General features: G+C 45.6%; 1 pseudogene; it reads left to right on the plus strand.

Annotated features, from left to right (window-relative positions):
* Positions 1–7990, plus strand: part of LOC136511025 (EID1-like F-box protein 3) — a 34541-nt pseudogene extending 26551 nt beyond the window's left edge.
* The last annotated feature ends 1372 nt before the right edge of the window (positions 7991–9362 follow it).

Genomic DNA, 9362 nt, shown 5'->3' on the forward strand with positions numbered 1-9362 from the left:
CATAAAAAATGCCTCCTGTTCCCCTATCTGAGCCTCAGCTCGGCTCGCTAGTGGGCATCGCTAGTGAGTGCCTATCATCAGCCTGTTAGGCAGTGCGCAAACGATGGTGAATTATTTATCGATGACTGGTTTGATATGAGAAAAAAATATTATTTTAACTTATAATCTACGATCGTATATGAGTAGACGAATAGGCTGCATATTCCTCCTCCTCCCCGCCTCAGTGACGCAGCTGAGATTTCCCCGCCCCCACACCCCCCGGCCGGCCTGCTTGATCTGACGAGTGCGTGTCTTCAGTGCTCCAAATCAACTTAAGAAACAGTATTTTTCTCTCACACTAAATCAACCAACAATACTTTCGGCTTACAAGCCAAATACGCGGTACTGCTTGCATGTACGGTTTGTACTTTTTTATAATAAGAGTACAGTTTGTAGTTCTCTGTATTATGGGGAAGATAAGAAGATGACCCGTCCGTGTTTGTTCCATTAAAAATGCCAGCACGCAGAACAGAAGGCGCGCAACCATCCATCAGTAGCGTGAAAGGTGAGCGCACTGTTTGCCTAGCTTAGCTAGCCAGCGCCAGAAACGGAAAGCGAAGTGTGACCACCATTACCTAAAAAGATGGCAGTTTACTTTCTTCTTAATCATAAGCTTCATTCAAGCCAGCAGAAGGCCAGAACCGAACTGTGTGTGTGCCCTGTTCGTTCATCTGTGGAGTTACTAGTATCGAGAAAATGGTCTGTGCTTCTGCCTAACAGAAAGTCATCTTAGCTTTGCTTTGCTTCAAACTGAAAGAAACAATGAAAAGAAAACGATTTCAGTTTTTTTTTCTCCAAATCTAGCAACTGTGTCCGTGTTGCTTGCCACCTGATTGCTCAGTAGCGTAGACCAATGACGAGTCGAATTAAGCGCTGGCAGGCAGCGTTGGATCTCAACAACCCTACCCTTTTGTGGTAACCTATCTATACCGGTAGCCTACTGCCTTGCCGCGAGGCGTCCGTGAAAGTCCACAGATCACACGATCTTCTGGTGCTCATACCTCCCATGGCGCTGTTGGAGACAGGAGACTACTGGTAGACGGACGCATCCGAGGCGGAGGCCGGTGCAGACGCGCAGGCAGTCCAGGCAGCATGCATGCAACTGCAAGCGCAGTCACGCACGCAGGCAGGGGCAGCTGCTGCCGCGTGCGGCGTGCGGCGTGCCGGATCTCTAGGGAGGGGGAGAATCTGCCTGATCCGGCGCGGCGCCCACGCACCCCTGTCCCTCGCGCAGGTGGCAACGGCCGGCGCTCCACGCTCCCCCAGCTCGATCACTAGTCCGCACTCCCGCAGCCCCAGCCTCCCGTTTCTCACTTGGAGTCGTGTAGACGAAAGAGGATCAGGAAAATTGGAGATACAGTGGTATTTACTCCATTCTAAATTGGAGTATAAAGTATTTTACATGCATTTAAATATACACCATGCATAGATGCATAATAAATAACAATATATTAAAAACTAAATACTTTATTATTTAAAATATAGAGAGCATTGTACTAGTTTTTTTAGTTGTATAAAACTAGTTATGGTCTAAATTGAATTGCGGTGGGCGATTACAGCCCCTTACTAAAATACCCGGAGCACGCCGTTGGCGGGTGAGGCCGTGCTGTAACGGTGCCGTCAGAAAGCTAGTTAACAAACCAGCAGCTCGTTGAGGCTGCTGCACGAATTTATGCGTAGTTTCAATTACTCTCAAAATAACTATGCATATTGTTTTTTTATTTATGTTTAAAAAATTGAATATGTTTAGAAAATATTGTCAACATGCATGTCTTCTAATATATTTATTATGAAAACATATTACACTGTCAGTTTAGACGCACTTCTTATACATCAAAACTACTATTATATTTATATATATATATTTCGTCAAATTTAAAATTTTGAATGCTTCAAAAACAAGATGTGTAATTATTTTGAAATGGAGGGAATACTAAAAGTAGCATACACAACAACACCATCTCCAAGAATCCTTCTAAATTTAATTTGCCTGCATTTTCATATAGATGCATCCCAACAGAAAGTTCTCCCTAATATTTCTCTCCCAACAGTTTCTTTATCTCAAATAACATATATTTTGGAAAACGTGACATCCAAATTTCATGGAAATAGAAAGTGATTGAGAGAAAAAGAGGGCGATTTAGAATACCACTTAGTATAAATGTCAATAGCGCTGCCTAAACGTTAATTTAGCATCTCCTAATAATCTTCAACTTGTTAGGGTCTGTTTGGATGAGCAACTTCAAGAGATTCGATAAAATTAAATGCTAAATTATGAGATTTAGTCATTATGTAAAATAGAAAGCCCATCTAAAATGTAGAGTTTTACAACAACCTAGCTAAATTGGAAAACACATATAGCAAGCAGGACTCGCTAGGGAAATATGACCAGCAAGAACAGTGGGATAGCCAGCTTGGAAAAATGAAAAACAATATAGACGAGCTGTTGGAATGCTTTTTTGGAGCACAATAGTTATAAATGGCTTCATGAGTACATTTACCCAGTCTGTTGGAGTTGCTCTAACTAAATTTTAGTTGCCTAAATTTAGTCTTATATCATGTACGTGTAGATTAAAAGGTTAAATGAGTCTAGCTCCAGCATATTGTTAGTTTACTAGTTAACCAAAACGAACTAATTCGGACTAAAAGTTGACACACAACATGAAATCGTATCAATGCCCTACTACCTACCTCTATCTCTCTCCCCCAAATTAAAGCAAGGGGACTCTGGTCTGGTTTCAAGAATATTAGTACATATTTAGTCTACGTATCAAAGTGCAGGACTAAATTTTAGTTACCTAAACTTTGATTCTAGAAACTAGTGCACTAATAATTAGCTCTCTAGACGATCTAAACATGGCCTAAAATGTAAGAATGGTTAGCACACCCCGTTGCTACTACTAATGACTATGGCATGAATGGATCATCTCGATTACTAGTTGTTAGTCTAACTAACATTTAGATAACTAAGTTTAGTTGACTAAAATTTAGTCCTGTATTATTCGGATACATGCTAATAACTAGCTAGAGTGGACTAAAAACATAAAATCAGTCCACCTTTTAGTTCATCTAAAGTTTAGCCAGGTGATCAAATACGCCTTTAGCACAATGTGGATACGGCCTAGTTGGCGTCTGGCCGGCGCCGGCGGACCGGCAGCAACTTGCGGGCACGGTGGCCAATAGCTAATCCACCTACATTTAAGTTGTACTTCACGAGAATTAAAATATGAATCAATCTCATGTATGCAAGTGGCTCTATCAAAAAGTCTGAGAGAGACAACCTAACCCAGGGTTCAATCAAGACAAGATAAGCTTCGACACTTTCTTCTTCACGCAATGCTGAATTTTTCTAAAATCTGCTTATCGTGGCTCGATGTCTCTGCCTCTCCCTTTCTGGCCTCTTGGGAGAGAGCTGCAGTTTTCCTCCCAGGGTGCCAGATGTCTCCATCGATCATCATCGCAATTCGTCTAATCTGTTTCAAAACATCCAAAATTTTTTTGCATGGTCAAGCTACAAATGGTCAGTCAATTTATTAGACGATGAATATCTTAAGCATATCAAGCAACATGTCTATTTTTATCCATAGGGCATGTACAACACACAAACAGGGTCTGTCTGTAAGTTATTGGAATCCATAACATAGACAGACTCTCCCTCATGAGACGACGGGTGCGCTCTCTCTCCTAATTCAAGTCGAAACGGTGGGGTGTTTTTCGCAAAATAAACAGTTTACAGTCGAGACATATGGATAGGCTGTACATGCCCTTAGGACACCCATAACCGTAATAGTTGCTCTCTATAATTTGACTTGTTTACTTCCAACTCACATGTGGAGAGCACAAAAATATACTCATTTAATGGTTTTACTTTGACAGTCATTTAAAATCAACGTGTATCCCATAGGCCTATTTTATTATTACTCCCTCCGTTCTTTTTTATACATCATTAGGACGTTGACATGATCTATATCAAAGTTGTAGTTGGCAACATAATAATATACAACTTTACAATTAACAAATTTTTCACTTGAAAATATTTAGAGTTCTTGATATTCATTTCAAAATTCCTAGTTTTTTATATTCGTTTTTTGAAAATTTTAAACTATTTTGGATGGAGACGCACCCTATATAAAAATTGTAGAGCTTGATAAGATCTAAACTCTATAGTTGAAGATAGCATCCTATATATACTCACAGATTAAAAGATTAGGGGCTATATATATATATATATATATATTGAAACTTTTCTATTGAAATCATTTAGGGGCTATATATACAAGATTAAATAATGTTGATAAAAAAGATAGCATCCTATATATACTCAAAGATGAGTGTGTAATCTTGTGGCAGAGAGGTGCTACATGTGTTGACAGTTGTGGGTTCAAATCCTAAAAGACACTCATTTTAAGGGCGTGTTTGGTATGGCTCCCAGGAAGGCTCCGGCTCCGGCTCCTGGAGGAGCCATACCAAACACCACCACCAAAAATAGCTTCGCCGGCGAAGCCGCTTGGGAAGCCGGAGCCCTTTTATACTGGGAAGGAGAAGCCACGAATCGAGGCTTCTCAGGGCTCCGTCTGACGATTGCGACAGCAAAGACGCGATTACCCTCCTCTATGCTCCTTGCTTGGCTCGTAGGCGACGCCGGCGTGGTGCTCCACCATGGAGCGAAGCCTTGGAGCAGCGGCAAAGGCGTTGTGCGGGCGAGCGGTGGCGTGTGCAAGGTACTGTGGGAGACAGCGCGCGGCGGCGTGGGAGAGGGCAGCTCTGCGTGGGCGAGCGGCGGCGCAAGCGCCAGGTGCCACTGTAGATCGAGCGGCGGTGGCTGTAGGTGAGAGTTCTTTGAGACGAGGGTGCGGCTGTAGGTGCCATTATGGGCCATTTTGGGCCTTGCCCCATACGGTGTCTGATTGTTTACTTTAAATATTGTTTGCTAAGTTATCAAAAAAATATTGTTTACTTTAATCATGCACGATTGAAGAAAGGGCAATATGGACATTCACCCTCTTCCATCCATTCTAAAAAAACAGAAAGAGCCATTTTGCCAAACGTTTTCCAGAACGACTTCAGCTCCTCCAGAGGAGCCAGAGCTGAAGCCATTTTCAGAGGAGCCAGAGCCCTGCCAAACAGGCCCTAAGTCTTCGTAGTGGCAAGTCTTGTGTAAACTAAGCCGACTTTCCTGAATAAAACCATTGTCAAGTCATCTCTCATAAATTGTTTAATTTCTTGTTCTTTCTGAATTCAAATTTGGGGTCATCATATACATTCTATTCTATTATGGATTCATTGTTGTATTTTTTGACCTAAAGTATCTCAATATTCACCACAATATTGTTTAAGCACCTATTGGTTGACTCTATCATTGTGCCAATTGGAAGATCTCGTGAGCACCCATCCAAGAGGAGACGGTGAATTAGGTGTTCAAAATTCAAACTTAAACCTAGGGCTCAATTTAATCTACCACTAGAAAAATCATAAACTACTCTTAGCAATATTCGCACTTAAAGTTTTTCTAGTGTGCTCTAACTTATCCTCAAACAAAAAGAGTTTTGCAATCTAGAGCCAACCCTACCAACTAGCCTATAGCTAATCTACCAAGTTAAATGTCACACAAGCAAAGCATGAGATCTATCAATGAACATGGTAAGTAAAGAGCTAGGTATATAGAGGGTAAACTCCAGGAAATGTGAAGATATATCCTGTGTGTTGACCGCCAAAATTGTCAAGGAAGCCTAAATGCATAATTTCTAGCAGAAACAGGCTTAGCTGGTTTCCTAAATCGACTAGGTCGGTTTTGACACTTTGTCAAAAGGCATAATGGACCCCATTATTGTGGGTTCCTCTCATTGAGGCGATCGAGAAAACATTTATGGATCATCTCGTTGGGAGTCCGGATGAAGAAAAGGCAATTTCGAGGGGGGGCTTGCCCAGAAAAGCAAGTTTAGCCGGTTTCCAAAACTGACTAGGCTGATTTTTTTAGAGTTAAATGGATCATTGATCCGTTAACTTTTGTCCATGTTTCACTTGGATCCATCAACTGTGAAAGTGGTTTTTCGGATCCATAAACTTTTGAAGTGATGTATCTCTAGTCTATACCCATTTGTTTCTTTTTTTAATCCGACGTGGCAGTCCACAATCAGTGCCGGCCCTAGGGGTAGGACACGAGGTGCGACGGCCGAGGGCCCAAGTGGAGGAGGGGCCCAAGCCCAGGTATACAAACCCCCAGGTCCTATAGTCCATTAGGCATTAGCAAACTAACGAGAAGAGAGACATAGAACTGGCCACGCGGTCCAAAAAGACAACATCGGCATTTTTTTTCTAGTTTCCTTTTCCCACGGCCCTCAGGTAGAGAGGAGGCGAGGAGTCACGCTGCACACAGCACACTCTGATCGTGAGTTCGCGACGTGCGCCTTACACACGCGGAGCTGGCGAGCCGTGCCACCATGAAGAGCTAGACTACCGGAGACACGGACACGGCACACGAGGACGGCGACCAGGCAGGGCTCCACGATGACGACATCTTGATTCTTGGCTTCTTACGAATTGCGATCACCGATCAGTTGTTTAGACCCAAGATATTTTTTATTTTTATTTTTAATCCAAATTAATTATTTGTATATTATTCCAGACTTCTAGTACTTTGTACCTATATAGTCATATTTTTCTTCTAATTTAGGTGTTAGAATTTTAGAATATTACCTAAGAAACATTTGTCATGGGTGAGAAAAGAAAACAAATATATTGCTTTTTTAATCTACATTGTTCCTCGATAATTATCATACATCTACAAATATATTGTTTAATCTATATTGTTCCTCGATAATTATCAGACATGTTAAATTAAAAATATGTTATTGAATTTGCTTTCGTTTTGCAAGTAAAATTAGTGTCTATATATTATAAGATTTTATACATGATCAAGAGAGGCCGTTACGACGAGATCGCCAGAGGGCCCTTAAAATGCTAGGACCGGCACTGTCCACAATGGCGCTGACATATCCTTGGAGGTAGCTGTGGCTCACGTGAGGGCGTGCGGAACACGCGGCAGTTCCTCGGCGCGTCGAGCAGCGGCGTGGGCGGTAGCAGGAGTAGCAGCGCGAGCTACCGGAGCGGCGGCGCCGACTACCAACGACGTGAACACGGGGATCCTAGACGAGAACGTCCTGGCGCTGGTGTTCTGGTCCCTCAACTTTGACCCCAAGGCGCTGTGCACCGCCTGCTGCGTCAACCGGCGGCTGCGGGCCATCGCGGAGCGCGTGCTGTGGCGGGAGGTCTGTATCTCCCGTGCGCCGCGGATGGTGGCCTCGCTGATGGGCGCAGGCAGCGCGTCCCCGGCCCCGGGGCGCGTCGTGGGCGGGTGGCCGGCGCTGGCGAAGCTGCTGCTCTTCTGCTGTGGCACGGTGGCGGCGGCGGTGCGGGGCCACTTCACGGGGGTGTCACGCTTCTCCAAGACGTCTAGGCGGAGCTTCCTATCGTGGAGGTGCCAGGGCGACCTGCTCTACGTGTCGGACCCCTGCGAGCACGCTGTGCCGGGCGCCGACGACGACATGGGCGCCTACCGTGGCGTGTTCCGTGGGTTCATGCGCTCCCGGACACGCGCGTGCCTGGTGGGGCGGCAGGCCCCGCTGGAGACGCGCATGCGCTGCCCCTACTGTGGCGCGCGTGTCTGGAGCATGGTGGCGGCCGGGTTGGCGCCGCGTAGCGCGTACCGCAGGCTGGGAGCCTACGAGGGCCGCCTCGAGTACTATGTCTGTGTCAGTGGACACCTCCACGGCAACTGCTGGCTCGCGCTGGTGTGCCGCTCTAGAGTAGGTGGGCCGCGCTGTTCCGGCGCAGGGAGATGTCGTCGAGGTCGTCCGCGCCGCTGCGCCGAGTGTTCGGGGACGCCACGCTCCGGGACACCGTGGTGCCGCAGCTGGTTGAAAGGGTCGAGATGGCGACTAGAGGGGGGTGAATAGTCTTTTCTAAAACTTAATCTCGTCGGCTAACCGAAACAAGTGCGGACTTATAACTATCGGTCTAGCCAAGACTACACCCCTCTATCTATATTCACTAGCACCTTTCAAAGATACTAATTAGCAACAAAGGTGTCGGGCTAGCTAGAGCTCTCCTAACCAATTCTAGAAGCAAGGTCACACAAACCTATGCTACTAGTACTTTAAGCGACAAGGGAGCTCCTACACATGCTAGTAAGTAAAAGCACAAAGCCAACTAAGCTCACTAGCAATGCTCAATAACAAGGCAACCAATGTCAAATTAGAGAGCGCAATTACTTAGCTACACAAACTAAGCAATATGACTAACAAGGTTACACAAATCAAATTAGCCATGCAAGGGAGCTACATCTATGCTACACAAGCAAGAAGGTAACTAGTAAGCTACACAAGCTAACTAATTACAAAAGCAATAACACAAGCTCAATATATATGAAAGTAATCACAAGCTTTGTGTAACGGGGATGCAAACTAACAGGAAGAACAAGGTTGACATGATAATTTTTCTCCCAAGGTTCACGTGTTTGCCAACACGCTAGTCCCCGTTATGTCGACCACTCACTTGGTGGTTCGGCGGCTAATTGGCATCACCCGCCAAGCCCGCACGTCGGGCGTCGCAAGAACCTACCCCGAAGGTGAGGGTAGCTCAATGACACTCTTTACTAAAGTTGCTCTTCGCGACTTCCGCGGGGCGAGCACAATGCCCCTTACAAGCTCTTCTCCGGAGCGCCGCACAAGCTTCTTGCGGGCTTCGACGGAGACCACCACCAAGCCGTCTAGGAGGTGGCAACCTCCAAGAGTAACAAGCACCACCGGCTTACAACTTGATCACCTAGTGCCACTCGATGCAACCTCACGATGCAATCGCACTAGAATCGCTCACTCACACAATCAGATGATCAATATCAAGTATGTGTGAGATGGAGGGCTCCTAAGCACTCTCAAGCATGGACACAAAGTCCCCCAAGGTGCTCAGCACCAACCATGGCCAAAGGCCACTTCTATTTATAGCCCCAAGGGCTAAACTAGCTGTTACCCCTTCACTGGGCAACTGTCGGGTCGACCGGACGCTCCGGTCGGATTGACCAGACGCTGGACCTCAGCGTCCGGTCGTGCGATGCTTGCCACGTGTCACCTACGTTCAACGGCATTCTTTCGATCTCAACGGTCATCTTCTGACCGGATGCAGCAGCTTCAACTGACCGGACGCTGGACCCTTAGTGTTCGGTCGTTTACAATAAGGTACCGACCTCGATCGGACGCAGCCCCAGCGTCCGGTCACTCTCCAGCGACATTGCTTCATCTGACAATAGGACCGAACACTGCCTCCAG

Source organism: Miscanthus floridulus, chromosome 16 (genome assembly GCF_019320115.1).
Source record: "Miscanthus floridulus cultivar M001 chromosome 16, ASM1932011v1, whole genome shotgun sequence".
Taxonomy (NCBI): domain Eukaryota; kingdom Viridiplantae; phylum Streptophyta; class Magnoliopsida; order Poales; family Poaceae; genus Miscanthus; species Miscanthus floridulus.